We start from the raw sequence: 19,257 nt of genomic DNA, 5'->3' as shown, positions 1-19,257 counted from the left end.
ACTTACTGCCCAGAACAATCTAAGGGGCTTTCATTCTATTTTTCTGTAGCAGTTCCAGAGTTTCAGGCCTTACATTTATTTGTTATTATTGCTTTTGAGATGGAGTCTCACTCTTGCTGCCCAGGCTGGAGTGCAATTGCGCAAGATCTCAGCTCACTGCAATCTTCACCTCCTGGGTTCAAGCAATTCTTCTGCCTCAGCCTCCCGAGTAGCTGGGATTACAGGAGCCTGCAACCACGCGCAGCTAATTTTGTATATTTAGTAGAAACGGGGTTTTACTGCCTTGGCCAGGCTGGTCTCTAACAACTGATCTCAGGTAATCTGCCTGCCTCCACCTCCCAAAGTGGTGGGATTACCGGTGTGAGCCACCACGCTCATCTCAAGCCTTGCATTTAAGTGTCTAATTTATTTTGAATTGATTTTTATATACAGTGTGAGATGAGGGTCTCATTTTATTTCTCTGCCTGTGGAAATAAAGTTTTCTCAGCATCATTTATTGAAGATACTGTTCTTTGGCTCATGCCTGTAATCCCAGCCCTTTGGAAGGCCAAGGACGGTGGATCATGCGGTCAGGAGATCGAGACCATCTTGGCCAACATGGTGAAACCCCATCTCTACTAAAATACAAAAAAATTAGCCAGGTGTGGTGGCATGCACCTGTAGTCCTAGCTACTCAGGAGGCTGAGGCAGGGGAATCACCTGAACCTGGATAGCGGAGGTTGCAGTGAGCCGAGATAGCGCCACTGCACTCCAGCCTAGTGACAGAACAAGAGTCCATCTCAAAAATAAAAAAAGAAATTGTCAGCTTTATTCCAAATCACTTAGCTGTAAATACATGGATATATTTCTGGTCTCTTTGTTTCTGCTGCATTGGCCTATGTGTCTGTTTTTATTCAAGTACCATACTGTTTTAGTTACTATTGCTTTGTAGAATATTTTATTTTATTTTATTTTTTGAGACGAAGTCTCGCTCTGTCACCCAGGCTGGAGTGCAGTGGCGCAATCTCGGCTCACTGCAAGCTTCACCTCCTGGGTGCACGCCATTCTCCTGCCTCAGCCTCTCCGAGTAGCTGGGACTACAGGTGCCCGCCACCACGCCCGGATAATTTTTTTTTGTATTTTTAGTAGAGACGGGGTTTCACTGTGGTCTCGATCTCCTGACCTTGTGATCCGCCCGCCTCGGCCTCCCAAAGTGCTGGGATTACAAGCGTGAGCCACCACGCCCGGCCAGAATATTTTAAAGGTATGGTAATACCTTTACTTTTTTTTCTTGATTGCTTTGGCTATTCAGGGTCTTTCATGGTATCATATAAATTAAATTTTCTATGAAGTATGCTGCTGGTATTTTGATAATGGTTGCATTATATCTGTAGATCAATTTGTGTAATATAGAAATTTATTAATGCAATTCATAAATGAGTAGTATTTCATTTGCACATTACTTAATTTATGTAATGCTATTTACAGTATAATACAAGGTGTTTCACCTTTTTGGTTAAGTTTTTTTCAAAGTATAGTTACTACAGTTTTTGTAGATGGAATTATTTTTTAATTTCATTTTGAGATACTTGTTAGTGTACATAAATGCTACTGACTTTTGGATGTTGCTTTTGTATTCTGAAATTTAATAAATGTGTTTATTTTAATATTTTTCAGTAAAGTCTTAGGCTGTTCTATACTTCAGATTATGTACAGAGATAAAAGATAATTATGCAGGGATAATGTAATTTCTTCCTAACCTGGATGTCTTTGATTTTATTCTCTAATTTCTTTGTCATGGACATTTAGTACTATGTTTATTAAGACTGATTAGAGTGGGCTTCCTTGTCTTGTTTTAGCTTTTAGAGTAAAAGCTTACAATATATCCCTGTTTAGTATGTTGTTAGCTGTGCATTTTTTGGTTATATGTGGCATTTATTGGCTGAGGTGCATTTGTTCTATACCTAATTTTTTCAGAGATTTATCATAAGGGAATGTCAACTTTTGTCAAACTTTTATTCTGCATCTTTTTTGTTGTTGTTGTTCTCTGCATCTATTTAAATATTAGAGATGTGAAATCACAACTAATCCTACATAAATGCAAAAAATTGTCAAAGACTACTATGAACACCTCTATGCATGCAAACTAGAAAATTTGGAAAAAATATGCTGGGCATGGTGGCTCACGCCTATAATCCCAAAACTTTGAGTGGCTGAGATGGGCAGATCACCTGAGGTCAAGAGCTCAAGACCAGCCTGGCCAACGTGGTGAAAACTCATCTGTACTGAAAATACAAAAAATGAAATTAAAAAAAATTAGCCAGTCATGGTGTCACGCACCTGTCATGCACCCAGCCTCCCGAATAGCTGGGATTACAGGTGCCCACCACCACACCCGGCTAAATTTTATATTTTTAGTAGAGACAGGGTTTTGCCATGTTGGCCAGGCTGGTCTTCAACTCCTGACCTTACGTGATGTGCCTGCCTCGACCTCCCAAAGTGCTAGGATTACAAGCATAAGCCACCGCGCCCAGCCGCAATGTAATTTTCAAACAATTGACCAGCTTTTTCCATGTCAAATTCTCTGCTTAATCTGTCCTTTATTTTCACTCTTCAAGGCAGTTTAATGTTTTTTTTTTTTAGATGGACTTTCGCTGTTATTGCCCAGGCTGGAGTGCAAATTCTCTGCTTAATCTGTCCTTTATTTTCACTCTTCAAAGGCATTTTAACTGTTTTGTTTTTAGATGGACTTTGCTCTTATTGCCCAGACTGGAGTGCAATGGCACAATCTCGGCTCACCACAACCTCCGCCTCTCGGTTCAAGCAATTCTCCTGGCTCAGTCTCCTGAGTAGCTGGGATTACAGGCATGCACCACCACATCTGGCTAATTTTGTATTTTTAGTAGAAATGGGGTTTCTCCATATTGGTCAGGCTGGTCTCAAACTCTCGACCTCAGGTGATCTGCCCGCCCTGGCCTCCCAAAGTGCTGGGATTACAGGCATGAGCCACCACGCCCGGCCATATACATGCTTTTATGACAAATTGTTTTGTGATTATTTAAATTTTTAATTTAGCAGTGTTGTCTGGGTTTAAAATGTGAATGGTGACATATCAGAGAAAGAATAAAGAATACAAAACAAAGCATGATAGTGTTGATGGCTGTTGTGAGACCTCGATTCTTCTCACTTTCAAAAAATTTAAACAAGAGACACAAAACAATGAAGATGCAGCATAGAGTGATTTACTGCAAAGTAGAAATACTATTTTAAAAGTTAGGTGAAGAATAGCCAGTATTTGCTGAGAGAGAAGGAATTCAGAGCAGGCTGCTGTAAGAATGAGACAGCAAAGACTGGAACTAGGGAGACTCCATTTATGGGAGTCTTATGTAATTACAAGGAGGTGGGAAGAGGTGTTAGTAGTAAGCATGTTCTGCGTGGTTCCTTTGGTGCACAGACACAGTGGCTGTGCATGTTTGCTTATATGTCGCATATCTCAGTAACATCTTAAATCTTCACACACATGTGTATCTTTTACTATTGTAATGAGTAAAAGGTCAGTTAGAGGACAAGTAAAATCAAAATGTGCATGCTCTCTACAGGCAAATTTCCCTACTGAAGAGAGCTTTGCTTGAATGGCTGAAATACAATGTAAATGCTGGGGCTTATCGTATTGCCAATATGCAGTCAGCATGCAATTGCTGTGGTTGCTGCAGCCCGAGGACATCATCACTTTCTTGACTACCTAGCCTGCCTCGATAGTACTTGTCTTGATTTATTCCAAATTATCAACTCTGAGACTCAGATTTAGCTGTTATGTCAACATTGTCAACAGTGGGAAAGTCAAAAATTTTAAATCAAACATATTTGAGCTTGTTGGGTCACTAGCTGTGTATTCCAGAGAAATTATTTGACATCCCTGGAGCTTCAATCGTCATTATTAATATAAAATACTGTTTCCCCTAAGGCTGCTTTAATTCATGAATGATGGCTATAATACGTGAAAGTCTTGTCTAAATATTAAATGTTAAAAGTAAAAATAAAATCATTTGTATTTCAAAGATATTATGAGTGGGTGTATTTTGTCATATTTAATGTATTATTCTCTAAAAAAGTCATAATAATTGTATTAAGTTTTTCTAGAATAACAGACTATGGGTACATAAGTTATGACTTTGCTAATTTTTACATATGGTAAAACTGCTGTTAAATTTAGGTTAAATTTTAAACCCACTGTTTTGTAGCTTGTGTGGTTTTTTGTTCATTTGGGGAACAAAATATATTAGACGTTGACTGTTTGGGGTAGCTTGGCTTCATTTCTGCTGTCTTTCTGTTATTACATCTGGGGATTTAGAAATGACTAGGATTGGGCCGGGTGCGGTGGCTCACGCTTGTAATCCCAGCACTTTGGGAGGCCGAGGCGGGCGGATGACGTGGTCAGGAGATCGAGACCACGGTGAAACCCCGTCTCTACTAAAAATACAAAAAAATTAGCCGGGCGTGGTGGCGGGCGCCTGTAGACCCAGCTACTGGGAGAGGCTGAGGCAGGAGAATGGCGTGAACCTGGGAGGAGGAGCTTGCAGTGAGCCGAGATCGCGCCACTGCACTCCAGCCTGGGTGACAGAGCGAAACTCCGTCTCAAAAAAAAATAAATAAATAAAAAAAAAAATAAAGAAATGACTAGGATTAAAATAAGGTTGGTTTGGAATCAAGCAATAGAAAATCCCAGAAATGACTTAGGAAAATAGCTAGTGGATACTGCCTTTCAGTGAGATTTATACATGAAACAGAGTTTAATGAAATTCATAAAATTATTGCAAGTTTTTTAAACTTAGAAACTAATTGCCTACAACATATTAGGCACTTGTCTTAGTTTGTCAATGGCAACTGTACCTTGGGAAAGCTGATATTACAGAAAAGGATATTGCTACTGTAATAAGATTTGGAACAAATGTTTATGTACTTATGAACAGTCCCCCTGAATAAGCCTTAGAAACATGTCATTCTGGCTCAATCCTTTTAGCATGACTCTAATTCCAGAGACTCTTGCCCACCAAAGCAAAGCCATGGAGTTTTCAGCTGTTTATATTTATTTTGCTAGTAAGCTTCATAGTTGACATCATTATATTGGGGTCCCCCAGGAATCCCTGAGCCTTAGAGCTGATCATCTTACGTCATCCCTTTTGCTTCTCATGCTCTGTTGTTGAGTCCCTGTCATTCTATATTTGAGCCTTCACGAGACGTCAGTTTGGAGAAACCAGAGAAATGGGTTGCCGTATGTATTGAGTTGACAATCAGGATCTGTTTGAGGATAAAGACTTTACATTTGTTATTCATAGTAAGTACAACGCAGTATTTTTAAGATGTGAACATGTTTTATTCAAACTAAATATATATATATATATATATATATTTTTTTTTTTTTTTGAGACGGAGTCTCGCTCTGCCACCCAGGCTGGAGTGCAGTGGCGCGATCTCGGCTCATTGCAACCTCCACCTCCTGGGTTCAAGGGATTCTCCTGCCTCAGCCTCCCTCCTGAGTAGCTGGGATTACAGGCATGCACCACCACACCCAGCTAATTTTTGTATTTTTAGCAGAGACAGTGTTTCACCATGTTGGTCAGGCTGGTCTCAAACTCCTGACCTCATGATCCACCCACCTCGGCCTCCCAAAGTGCTGGGATTACAGGTGTGAACCACTGCACCTGGCCAAATATAAGTGATTTTATCAGTATGCCAATGTGATCAAAATAATCGTATCAAGTTCACCAAATGTTCTGCTTTAGACTCTCCCAACACAAAGATCAATATGTACCCACTGGTGAATGTTAGTTTTTTTGGTGTATGATTTTGTTTGTTTACATTTTTAAAGAAGATTTTTTTCTACTTACTGCTGATGTTCAACTACACAAAGCTTACCAAAAGCACTATTTCACCACATGTTCAACTAAAAATTTAAATACTTAAATATTGAAAGTGATATTCTGGATTACCCCTTTTCCTTATGATGGAGTCTGCGTTAATTAGTCCTACGTTGCAGTTTTTCTTTATGTGGTGCAAGGTTATAGAAATGCCATCCAGTTGATTTTGATTTATTAGGTAACAGTAGAATCTGTTTTCTCAGGCGGTAGCATGAGAATTCTTGATGTACTACCTTTAGTACCTTTTGTACTGAAAGCAACTGGATAAATTTGCTGAAATTTGTCTTTATTCTTAAGGTCATTAGAGGCTTAGTCATAGCAACACATGTTATAGTTTAGTCCAATACTTTTTGTCTAAAATTTTGTTGAGCTGCATCCATCTATATATGTAACTCGGTAACAGCTTCTTTATACTAAGCCAGAACTCATTTTACCTGGTGGTTTTGTTTTAAATATATGAGCTATATTATATAATATTTAAATAAGTAATAGAAATGAATTCAGAGGTTATGGAAAGAAAAGTACAGGCACACTAAAATGAATTGGAATCTGGCAGCTGACACTGATTAACAGGTTGAGCAGATTGGACTAGACCTACATGCCTGTAAACAATATTGAAAGGGAGAATTTTAATTGAAAACATCTTCAATAACATAATATGCCTATGAGATTTGAAAAAAAATTGATTTGTTTACCCATCATCAATCAATACTAGGTTAAACTAGAAAATTTTGAACACATTCCAAAAATGAAATTAGTAAATTATTCTCAGACTTAATCTGATTAAAACAAGACTTCTGGGTATGTGAAAGCACCAAATTATTGATGAAAGATATCCATTTTAAACAGATTATTGATCTTATATATAATTACTAAGTAAAACCTAATACTAATAGCTGTAATATATGAAATATTTGTTAATGTCTATCACTGTAGTGATAAAATCAATTTATTTAAACTTACTAAATTTTGATGAAAATATTTGGTATTTTAATTGAGTGCCAGTATTCATATAGTATGGCAAAGCACCCATTTCTTTAGTATTCTGTTATTTTATGAAATAAGCCAGAATTTGTGAAGACATTTGTAAAACAAAAACAAAAACAGTCTTTCCTAAAGAAATATTTAGACATCAGAAAATAGAGATACTAATGTTACATTATATAAATAGTTTGCTGAACCCTACAGTAATCTGTGAAGTTTTTTTTGTGTACAACAATCTTAGATTACCTAAAACAAAATGAAGTCTCTTATGTTAAGCTTAACATACAAAAGTTTAAAATATATCCAGACAGACAGGAACTGTGGCTGCCACTTAAAAAAAAAACAAATATTTCAGCACGATACACTGTTTTGTGTATGAACAGATGGAAAACCAAACTTTAAGTTTTCAAATTTGTGACTCTAAGCCTTAAATATATGAAACAAATACAGTTTATTCTTCTTAATTTAAAATATACTGTTCTTGGAACATCAAGTGACATTAGACTATCAAAAACTGCATAAGTCATGCAAGTGTCAACTGCATTTTCAAAATTATGAGAACATGAACAAGTAAACTAAACCGCTACAGTTCAGTTAAAAAACAAAATAAACTACTTTGTATTTGCCCTTGTGATGAGAATCACCTTTATTCATTTTGGAACAAACAGGAAATGCTGCGGTGGTAACTTGCTGAGTGGTGACTGTGATGAGATTTACTGTCCTAGGGATGATGGGATCCAGTGGACCAGAATCGTCAGCACCTTAACATGGTCACTGCTGTCCTTTCTCTCTGTCATTTCTCAGACTTCTTCAATTCTCTCTCTATCGTTGTGTGAACGGTTTTGCACTGCTTTAGCATCTGCCTTTGATTTCTGTTAATTTTTCATCTTTCTGGTCCATCTCTGGTGGCTGCTTTGCTGTTCCACTTTGAGGAGTTCGCACAACTTCACCCTCAGGTGTTCCAACAGTCCGTCCATTTTTCTGTTTCTTCTGTTCCTGGCGTCTGAGATTTGTCAGCAGGGCCTGGTTTTCAGGGACCATGGCTACCGCCTCTTTCTGCACTTCTGGGGGGCGCCGGTTCCAGCCACAGCTTAGCCAAGCACAGCAGGAACTGCAGCAGCAGATGGAGCGCCCACGTTCGGGGTCGCCCAGCCCGGGGACGCCTCGGCTGTAACCCTTGGTCATGGCGCAGCTTGGTGCGCAGAAACCCGACGTCAATCAGAGCATTTTGTGCAGCTGGGTGAGCCTTCCTTGGCATGCGGGGCAGTTCCCCCATCATCTTTATGCTGCCACCTCGCCTTTCATCAGAGAGTTACACAGGATGGTGCAGGGGCCTGGAGACACCGTGAAAGAGTCCAGGGGAGTGAGGAGGGGCTGGGCCGGGCAGCCTCAGGCCCAGCGCGTGGTGGCATCCCTCATGCCTGAGCAGAAATCGGTCACTGCCACCTCGGGGAGGACAGTGGGGCCCAGGCTCCCCTAGCTAGCTTCACTCTGCACCAGCAGAGGAAAGAATTATTTTCTAAAAAAACAAAAAGTATGGAGAAGAACTTGCAGATCTGACCAAATCAAATTTTCTTTTTTTTTTTTTTTTGCCATTTCCCTTAAATTGTGCTCTCCTGAAGTCAGATTTCATGTTCCATCCTCATGTGGCAATTTAAATGTAATGATAATGGTCCCAAATTTAGAAACTAAAAATTTTAATGGCCAGGCCAGGTGGCTAACACCTGTAATCCCAGCACTTCGGGAGGCCGAGGCAGGCGGATCACCTGAGGTCGGGAGTTCGAGACCAGCCTGACCAACATGGGGAAACCCCGTCTCTACTAAAACTACAAAATTAGCCCGGCATGGTGGCGCATGCCTGTAATCCCAGCTACTCAGGAGGCTGAGGCAGGAAAATCGCTTGAACCCGGGAAGTGAGGTTGCAGTGAGCTGACATCGCGCCACTGCACTCCAGCCAGGGCAACAAGAGTGAAACTCCATCTGAAAAAAGAAAAAAAATTAAGTATTTTACCCATGAGTGCTGGGTTAACATTAAACTTTCAATAGTGCTTTCTGCATTTTCCACTTCATTGTTTTCTATTTGATTTTATTAACTAAACTTTAGAAAATAATAATAAAGGCTTGATTTCCATAGTTTCACAGTTTACAAAGAATATGTATTCATTCTTTTAACCAATAAATGTGTGTTGAGCACACATGATATGCCATCCTTTTGGTAGCCTTAGAAAGTAAAATAGAGAAAGGAAAGTTTTGGTCTTTACTCTCATGAAACTTTAAGTCTAACTTCATAAATGCCTCACACACTCCTGAGAAGTGGATACTTCTGAAGTTTCCTATAAGCCTCCTACCCCAATCTGACTTCAGAAGAGCACAATCTAAGAGGAAAAAGCAAAACAAAAAGAAAAGGAGAATGAAAATGTGATTGGGTCAGATATACAAGTTCTACTCCATGCTTTTGTTTAGGAAATAGTTTTCATCTCTACTGGTGCAGAGGGAGGCTGGCTAGGAAGTCTGGGCTTCTCTGTCCTCCCTGCAATGGCAGTGGCAGTGGCTGATCTGATCTCTGCTCAGGTATGAGGTGCACCACACCACCATGCACTGGGCCTGAGGCTGCCTGGCCCAGCTCATCCTCACTCCCCTGGACTCTTCCATGGTGACTCCGTGCTCCTGTGTCATCCTGTGCATCCCTCTGATGGTAGAGGAGGAGGTAGCAGGAAGCTGGTGGGAGGGCCTGGCTCCACAAACTGAGGAGGGTTCACCCAGCTGTGGGAAATGCCCTGGATGACCTTGGATTTCTATGCAGTTAGCTGGACCTCATCCCAGGGTTACAGCCAAGGCGTCCCTGAGCTGGGTGACCCCAGATGTGGGTGCTCTGGCTGCTGCTGTTTTTTCTGTAGAATCAGCATCCATCAGAAGTACAAGAGCCACCCTGCAGGTGGAACGAGGTGGTAGCCATGGTTTCTGAAAACCAGGCCCTGCTGACAAATATGAGATGCCACAAACAGAAGAACAGGGAGAAACTGCCCAAGAGCTTGAGCCAAATGAATGGACTGCTGGAGCAGCTGAGAGTGAAGCCACCTGAACTTCTCAAACTGGTACAGCAAAGCAACCACCAGAAATGGACAAGAATAAAAAAAGTCAAAGAAAATTAGCAGAACTTAAAGGCAGATGCCAAAGCAGTGCAAAATCATTCATGCTACAATAGAAATGAAGTTGAAAAGGAGTTAATACAGGATTTATTAAGAAACTATTTTAGGCAGTTTAAGTGGGTAAACGAGTTCTCACTGGAATTTTCCTTTAATTAAAAGCAGCCCCCGGCCGGGCGCGGTGGCTCACGCTTGTAATCCCAGCACTTTGGGAGGCCGAGGCAGGCGGATCACGAGGTCAGGAGATCGAGACCACAGTGAAACCCCGTCTCCACTAAAAAAATACAAAAAATTAGCCGGGCGTGGTGGCGGGCGCCTGTGGTCCCAGCTACTCGGAGAGGCTGAGGCAGGAGAATGGCGTGAACCCGGGAGGCGGAGCTTGCAGTGAGCCGAGATTGCGCCACTGCACTCCAGCCTGGGCGACAGAGCAAGACTCCGTCTCAAAAAAAAAAAAAAAAAAAAAAAAAAAAGCAGCCCCCAAACCATTTTATTACTAACAGAAAGTAGCCTAAAAAGTCAAACCGAAAGCTTATAAGCAAGCTGGAGGGTTGCATATGTAAATAGAGGCAGCTGTACCAAAAGTCAGTTATATTTCAACATGGAAACTTCCCCCTTTTCCTTTTCACCCTGTGTGTAGGTGTCATGGTGACAGCCAGGTAGAAGCTGCATTTGCATAATAAAAGGCTAGGGTGGGGAGCCAGTGTTTTCACTGGCTATGTAAATGGCACTCCTGGTCAACCAATCCCCTGGGCCCTATGTAAATCAATCACTGCCTCCTCAAGCCTCTCTACAAAATCAATCGTGTTCTGCCCCAAACCCAGAAACTCTTCTGGGTGATCTGCTTTCTCAGCATAAGGAAGCTTTCTCTCTTCTTTTTTGTCTATTAAACTTTCTGCTCCTAAACCCACTCCTCCTGTGTGTTTATGTCATAAATTTTCCTGGCACAAGACAATGGACCCCAGGTATTTACCCTAGACAGTGTAGCCATTTCATTTGGGGGCTTGTCCAGGATCAGAACAAAATACAGAATCATCGGAGTGGTGAGTATGGCGTGATCATCAAATCTGACCTTTACTCTCAAGGCTCTCAACCTCCATTTTAAAATACTTTGGGCCAGGCGCAGTGGCTCATGCCTGTAATCCCAGCACTTTGGGAGGCTGAGGTGGGAGGATCACCTGAGGTCAGGAATTTGAGACCAGCCTGGCCAACATGGTAAAACACTGTCTCTACTAAAAATACAAAAAATTAGCCAGTGTTGTGGCAGGCACCTGTAATGCCAGCTACTTGGGAGGCTGAGGCAGGAGAATTGCTTGAACCAAGGTGGCGGAGGTTGTGGTGAGCCAAGATTGCACCATTGCACTCCAGCCTGGGCAACAAGATCGAAACTCCATCTCAAATTAAAAAAAAAAACAAAAAAAGAATGATTCAGCAAAACTGGAACTAGGGAGATTCCATTTATGAGTGTCTTATATAATTATAAGGAGATGGGAAGAGATGTTACGAGTAACCATTGTTCTGGGTGGTCCTCTTGGTACACAGACAGAGTACCTGTACATGTTTCTTTATATGTCACATATCTCATTAGCATCTTAAATCTCCACACACGTGAGTGTTTTTTACTATAACAATGAGTAAAAGGTCAGTTAGAGGACAAGTAAAATCAAACTGTGCTCTCTACAGGGGAATTTCCCTCTGGAGAGATCTTTTCCTGAATGAGCTGAAATCCAATGTAAATCCTGGTGCTTATTGTATTGGCAGTCTGCAGTTGTCATGCAGTTGCCATGGTTGCCGCATCCTGAGGACATAGCCACTTTCTTGACTACCTAGCCTGCCTCAATAGTACTTGTCTTGATTTATTCCCAACTATCAGCTCTGAGGCTCAGATTTAGCTGTTACGTCAACATTGTCAACTGTGGCAAAATTAAAATTTTTAAATCAAACATATTTGAGCTTGATTTGGGTCACTAGCTGTGTATCCAAGATAAATTATTTTACATTTTTGGATCCTCAATATTCATTATTAATAAAAATTATTTCCCCCAAGGCTATTTTAATTCATGCATGGTAGCTATAATACATGAAAGTCTTGTCTAAATATTATATTAAATATTTAAGAGAAAGAAAATCATATTTCAAAGATATGAGTTGGTATATTTTGTCATATTTAGTGTATTTTTACTTTTTTAAAAATGCCAAAATAAGAATTTTATTATTTTTTCTGGAATAACAGAATGTTTCTAAGTTATGACTTTGCTAATTTTTACATATGGTTTTGACTGCTATTGTTGAATGTAGGTTAAATTTCAAACCCACTGTTTTTTAGCTTGTGTGGTTTTTTGGGTCATTTTGGGGAACAAAATATATTAGACATTGAGTGTTTGGGGAAACTTGGTTTCATTTCTGCCCTTTTTCTTTTATTACATCTGGGGCTTTAAAAATGACTAGGATTCAAATAAGGTTGATTTGAAATCAGGCAACAGAAATTCCCAGAAAAGTCTGAGGGAAATAGCTACTGGATAGTTTCTTTCTGTGAGATTTACATATGAAACAGAATTCAATAAAATTTATAAAATTATTGCAAGTTTTTGGGACAGGTGCGGTGGCTCACCCCCGTAATCCCAGGCCTTTGGGAGCCCGAGGTGGGTGGATCACCTGAGGTCAGGAGTTTGAGACCAGCCTGGCCAACATGGTGAAACTTTGTCGCTACTAAATATGCAAAAAATAGCTGGGCCTAGTGGCAGGCACCTGTAATCCCAGGTACTTGGAGGGCTGAGGCAGGAGATTTGCTTGAACCTGGGAGACAGAGGTTGCAGTGAGCCGAGATTGCGCCACTGCACTCCAGCCTGAGTGACAGAGCGAGACTCCATCTCAAAAAAAAAAAAAAATTGCAAGTTTTTTAAATTTAGAAACTAATGGCCGGGCGCGGTGGCTCACGCTTGTAATCCCAGCACTTTGGGAGGCCGAGGCGGGCGGATCACGAGGTCAGGAGATCGAGACCACGGTGAAACCCCGTCTCTACTAAAAATACAAAAAATTAGCCGGGCGTGGTGGCGGGCGCCTGTAGTCCCAGCTACTCGGAGAGGCTGAGGCAGGAGAATGGCGTGAACCCGGGAGGCAGCGCTTGCAGTGAGCCGAGATCGCGCCACTGCACTCCAGCCTGGGTGAAAAAGCGAGACTCCGTCTCAAAAAAAAAAAAAAAAAAAAAAAAAAAAAAAAAAAAATTTAGAAACTAATTTCCTTCAACATATTAGTCCCTCGTCTTAGTTCATGTATGGCAACCGTACCTTGGGGAAGCTGAAATTACAGAAAAGGATAATGCTACTGTAATATGTTTTGGAACAAATACTTATGTGCTTATGAACATTCCTCCTTAATAATCCTTAGATACATGTCATTCTGGCTCAATCCTTTTGGCAGGACTGTTTGTAATTCCAGAGACTTTTTCTCACCAAAGAGAAGCCATGGAGTTTTCAACTTTTTTTTTTTTTTTGAGATGGAGTCTCACTCTGTCACCAGGCTGGAGTGCAGCAGCACGATCTCAGCTCACTGCAACCTTCACCTCCCAGGTTCAAGCCATTCTCGTGCCTCAGCCTCCTGAGTAGCTGGAATTAGAGGTGTGCGCCACCATGCCCAGCTAATTTTTGTATTTTTAGTAGAGTTGGGGTTTCACCATGTTGTCCAGGATGGTCTTGATCTCTTGACCTTGTGATCCACTTGCCTAGGCCTCCCAAAGGCAATCCTTCCATAGGTAATCCCTGCTGGGATTACAGGCATGAGCCACCACGCCCAGCCTCAGCTTTTTATGTTCATGTTTACTAGTAATCTTCATAGTTGACATCATTCTATTGGGGTCCCCCAGGAACCTCTGAGCCTTAGAGCTGACCATCCTACCTCATCCTTCTTGCTTCACATGCTCTGTTGTTGTGTCCCTCTCACTCCATGTTTCAGCCTTCATGAAACTTCAGTTTGGAGAAACCAGAGACACGGGTTGCCATATATCTCGAGAATCAGGATCCTCTTGAGGATAAAGACTTTACATTTATTATTCATGTTACAAAACAGTATTTTTAAGATGTGAACATGTTTCAGTGAAATTAAATGATTTTATCAGTATGCCAATGTGATCAAAATAACTGTTATCAAGTTCACCAAATGTTTTGCTTTAGACTCTCCCAAAACTAAGATCAATATGTATGCACTGGTAGATGTTAGCTTTTTTGGTGTAGCTTTTTGTTTACATTTTTAAATTTTTTTTTTCTACTCTGTGCTGATGTTAAGCTACACAAAGCTTACCAAAAACTTAATTTTATCACATTTTTCAAGTGAAAGGTTACTTTTTTTTTTTTTTTTTTTGAGGCAGAATCTCACTCTGTAACTCAGGCTGGAATGCGGTGGTTCAATCTCAGCTCACTGCAATCTCTGTCTCCTGGGTTCAAGCTATTCTCTTGCCTCAGCCTCTTGAGTAGCTGGGACTACAGGTGCTTCCCACCATGCTTGATTTTTGTATTTTTAGTAGAGATGGGTTTTACCATGTTGGCCAGGCTGGTCTTGAACTCCTGACCTAAAGTGATCCGCCCGCCTCGGCCTCCCAGTGCTGGGATTACAGGCATGAGTCACTATGCCCAACCTAAATACTTACATATTGAAATTGACATTCTGGATTATTCTTTTCCATGTTATATCATCTGTAATTGTTATTACTGCATTGCAGCTTTTTCTTGCGCAAGGTTATAAAAATATATCCAGTTGATTTCTTAGATAAGAGAAGAATCCGTTTTCTCAGACAGTAGCATGAGAATTCTTGATATACTATCTTTAGAGATACTGAAAGCAACTGGATAAATTTGCTGAAATTTGTCTTTATTCATAAGCCCACTAGGGACTAAGTCATAGTAACACATGTTGCCATAGTTCAATTCAAATTTTTTTGTCTAAAATCTTGTTGCGCCACATCCATCTGTGTATGTAACACTAACTTGGTGACAGCTTCTTTATACTAAGCTGGAACTCATTTTACCTGGTGGTTTTGTTTTAAATGTATAAGCTGTGTTATATGATATTCAAATAACTAATCAAAATTTAATTCAGAGACTATGGGGAAAAAGTCACACAGGCACACTAAAAATGAATTGGAATCTGGCAGCTGACACTGATTAACAGGTTGAGCAGATTAGACTAGACCTAAATCCCTGTAAACAGTATTAAAAGAAAGAATTTTTATCGATAACATCTTCGACAATGTAATAGGCCTATGAGATTTGAAAAGAAATTGATTTGTTTACCCATCATCAATCCGTATTAAACTATAAAATTTTGAACACACTATAAAAAATAAAATTAGTAAACTATTCTTAGAGTTAATCTGATTAAAACAAGACTTCTGGGTATTTGAAAACACCAAATTATTGATGAAAAATATCCATTTTGAACAAATTCTTGATCATATAATATTATACATCATACATATATGATATGTATGATTGCATAGATGATATGTATGTAGATGTATGATATATATGATCAAGAATTTGTTCAAAATGATCATTTTTCATCAATAATTTGGTGTTTTCAAATACCAAGTATATATATATATTTTTAAATACCCAGAATATATACATATTACTACTAAGTAAAACCTAATACTAATAGCTTTGATTTATAAAATATTTGTGAATTTCTATCACTGTAGTGAAAAATCAAGAAATTATTTAAATCTGCTATCTAAATTTTGATCATAATATTTGGTATTTTAATTAAGTGCAAGTATTCATATATTATGGCAAACCACCTATTTCTTTACTATTCTGCCACTTTATAAAATAAACCTGAATTTGTGGAGACATTTGTAAAAAAAATTATTTCTAAAAAAAGTTTTGATTTAGACATCAAAATAGAGATATTAATATCACATTATAAACATAGTTTGCTGAACCCTACAGTAATCTGTAAAGTTTGTGTACAACAGTCTTAGATTACCTAAAACAAAAAGTCTCTTTCTTATGTTTAACATACAAAAGTCCAAAATATATCCAGATAGACGGAAACTGTGACTGCCATCTTAAGATACAAATGTTTCAGCATCATAACACTGTTCTGTGTATGTACAGATGGAAAAACCAAACTTTGAAGTTTTCAAATCATAAACAGGAGTGTAATTTGTGATTCTAAACCTTAAATATAGAAAACAAATACACACAGTTTACTCTTCTTAATGTAAAATATACTGTTCTTTGAACAATTCAAGTAATGTTAGGCTATCAAAAAATTTCATAAGCCGGTCTTTCCGCCATCTTCCCGCGCCGCCACAATGGTGCGCATCAGTGTCCTGGCGGCCGCTCTCAAGAGCATCAACAATGCCGACGAGAGGCAAACGCCAGGTGCTTATTAGGCCGTGCTCCAAAGGCATCGTCCGGTTTCTCACTGTGATGATGAAGCATGGTTACATTGCGAATTTGAAATCATTGATGACCACAGAGCTGGGAAAATTGTTGTGAACCTCACAGGCAGGCTAAACAAGTGCGGAGTGATCAGCCCCAGATTTGACGTGCAACTCAAAGACCTGGAAAAATGGCAGAATAATCTGCTTCCATCCCGCCAGTTTGGTTTCATTTTACTGACAACCTCAGCTGGCATCATGGACCATGAAGAAGCAAGACGAAAACACACAGGAGGGAAAATCCTGGGATTCTTTTTCTAGGGATGTAATACATATATTTACAAATAAAATGCCTCATGGACAAAAAAAAAAAAAAAATTTCATAAGCCATACAAGTGTCAACTGCATTTTCAAAATTATAAGAACTTAAGAGTAAACTAAACTGATACAGCTCAGTTTAAAAAGTAAACTACTTTTTATTTGCCTTTGTGATAAGAATCACCTTTATTTATTTTGGAACAAACAAGAAATTATGTGGTGGTAACTTGCTGGGTGCTGACTGTGATGGTATTTACTTTGCTAGGGATACGAAGATCCAGTGGACCAGAATCCTAAGCACCTTGCCATGTTCATTTTCTTCTTTTTTTCTGAGACTAAGATTCATTTCCCAGACTCTGAAATGGCTGCATTGTCTGGGGTAAATACCCGGGGTTTGTTGTCTCACACGGGGAAAATTTAGAACACGAACACACACGAGGAGTGATTTTGGGGTGGAAAGTTTAATACACAAAAATAAGAGAGAGAGAGAAAGCTCCTCATGCTGAGAAACAAGGTAACCTAAAAAATTTCCTGGTTGCGGGTAGAACACAATTAATTTTGTAGAGAAGCTTGAGGAGTCAGTGATTGATTTACATAGGGCACAGGAGACTGGTTGACCAGGCTTGCCATTTACATAGCCCATGAAAAGGCTGGTCCTCCCACCCTAGTCTTTTATTATGCAAATGCAGCTTCTACCAGTCACCATGATACCTGCTTATGTGGCTTTACCTGGCTGGTGCCATGACACCCACACACGTGGTGTCAAAGAAAAAAGAGGAGGAATTCACCTCTGTTGAAATGTACTTGCCTTTTAATACAGACACCTGCATTTACATATGCAAGTCTCCAGCCTGCTTATCAGCTTGCAGCTTGACTTTTCAGGCAGTCTTCTGTTAGGAAAGAAATGGCTTGGGGGGCTGCTTTTTATTAAAGAAAAATTCGAGTAAGATAACTCTTTTACCCTCTCTAAGTGCCTAAAATAATTTCTTAATAACTCCTATATTATTCTCCCCTCAGGAGAAGTATTCCTAACTGCTGTTAGGGCGTGCCAGATGACGAATCTTTCAAGATACTTCCTGCTGAAAAGGACCATCATGTTGGGGAACAGGAGTTAGGGCTCCTCCTGAGGTTGATCTAAGAGTTCTTGGAAAAAATGGTGTGTCCAGGCCAGGTGCAGTGGCTCATGCCTGTAATCCCAGCACTTTGGGAGGCCGAGGCAGGTGAATCACCTGAGGTCAGGAATTCAAGGCCAGCCTGGCCAACATGGTGAAACCGTGTCTCTAATAAAAATACAAAAATTAGCCAGGCTTGGTGTTGCGTGCCTGTAATCCCAGCTACTAGGGAGGCTGAGGCAGGAGAATTGCTTCAACCTGGGAGGCGGAGGTTGCAGTGAGCCGAGATCTCACCACTGCACTCCAGCTTGGGTGACAGAGCGAGACTTCGTCTTAAAACAAACAACAACAAAAAACAATGGTGTGTCCATGTGTGGCTGTTTGCAGCACCTAGGCAAAAAGAGATAATTTTTACCAGAAGGTTTTGAAGATAGGATTAGAATATTCATATTAAGATGACTGCTGTTAGTGGGGTAATATAACCTTATTGTATAATAGCAGAATTTTACACCTATTAGTTGTCCCAATGGATTGTAACACTGGTTTGCCTCCGCTAGATGTCGCTGCACATTACCAGAAACGTTAATATAATAGTAACATTTTCTTTGAGAAAAACATACATTTTCCCCTTGAGTTGCCATTAGGGAATACTTTTAGGTTTAGGTCATTTTTATAACTTTCAATATGATTGGGAGAAATACATCATCCGGTGGCTAAAGTAACTTTAGTGTTAATCTTGGCAACACCTTTCCTTCAATTATTCAACTCTATTTCCACAAACCATCTTATAACATACTTAAACTTTCTGACTTGTCCTAAACATCCATTCTTTAAACAACCAGTCATCTCCTTTTGGAACAAGAATTTACCATACAAGATTCTTGCTTATATAAAATCTTTCTTTATAACTGTCTTTCTATAGCTTAGGGTGCACCATATTACCAATTTTTTTTTTTTTTTTTTTTTTTTGAGGCAAAGTCTCGCTCTTGTCCCCCAGGCTGGAGTACAACGGCATGATCTTGTGATACCCTACCTTGTTTTAACCTGATTGTCTCTCTTAGCTGACAGAGCCGGACAGACTCCATTTTAGTTCCTTCACTTACAGCCCCTTTACCTCCCACCCTTAAGGGCATAACTAGTGCAAGCTGACTCCAAGCACGTCCAGGAATGCACTTACTGATAAGATATTGAGGCAAGCTGAACCAGCAGCTCCTGGGGATGCGCTCCGTGGATGGCACCTAAAACCCCTGCATTTACCTCTTTGTGATAGTTTAAGCCCCTGCACCTGGAACTGTTTATTTTTCTGTAACTGCCGCTGTAACCAATTAATTTTTTTAACTTTCTGCCTGTTCTACTTCTGTAAAAATTGCTTTAGCTAAACTCTGCCTCCCCTATTTAGACCATGATATAAAAAAAAATCTAGC

At 39.9% G+C, this 19,257-nt stretch overlaps 1 protein-coding gene and 1 pseudogene across 1 annotated transcript in view; both read left to right on the top strand.

Moving 5' to 3' along the window:
- LOC129459384 (zinc finger protein 85-like) overlaps positions 1-19,257 on the top strand; it is a 385,447-nt gene that overhangs the window by 55,835 nt on the left and 310,355 nt on the right.
- Positions 16,320-16,753, top strand: LOC129459419 (small ribosomal subunit protein uS8-like; annotated as a pseudogene).

Source organism: Symphalangus syndactylus, chromosome 13 (genome assembly GCF_028878055.3).
Source record: "Symphalangus syndactylus isolate Jambi chromosome 13, NHGRI_mSymSyn1-v2.1_pri, whole genome shotgun sequence".
Lineage (NCBI taxonomy): Eukaryota > Metazoa > Chordata > Mammalia > Primates > Hylobatidae > Symphalangus > Symphalangus syndactylus.
The sequence above is the reverse complement of the archived record's forward strand: the minus strand, read 5'-3'. Positions and strand labels throughout refer to the sequence as shown.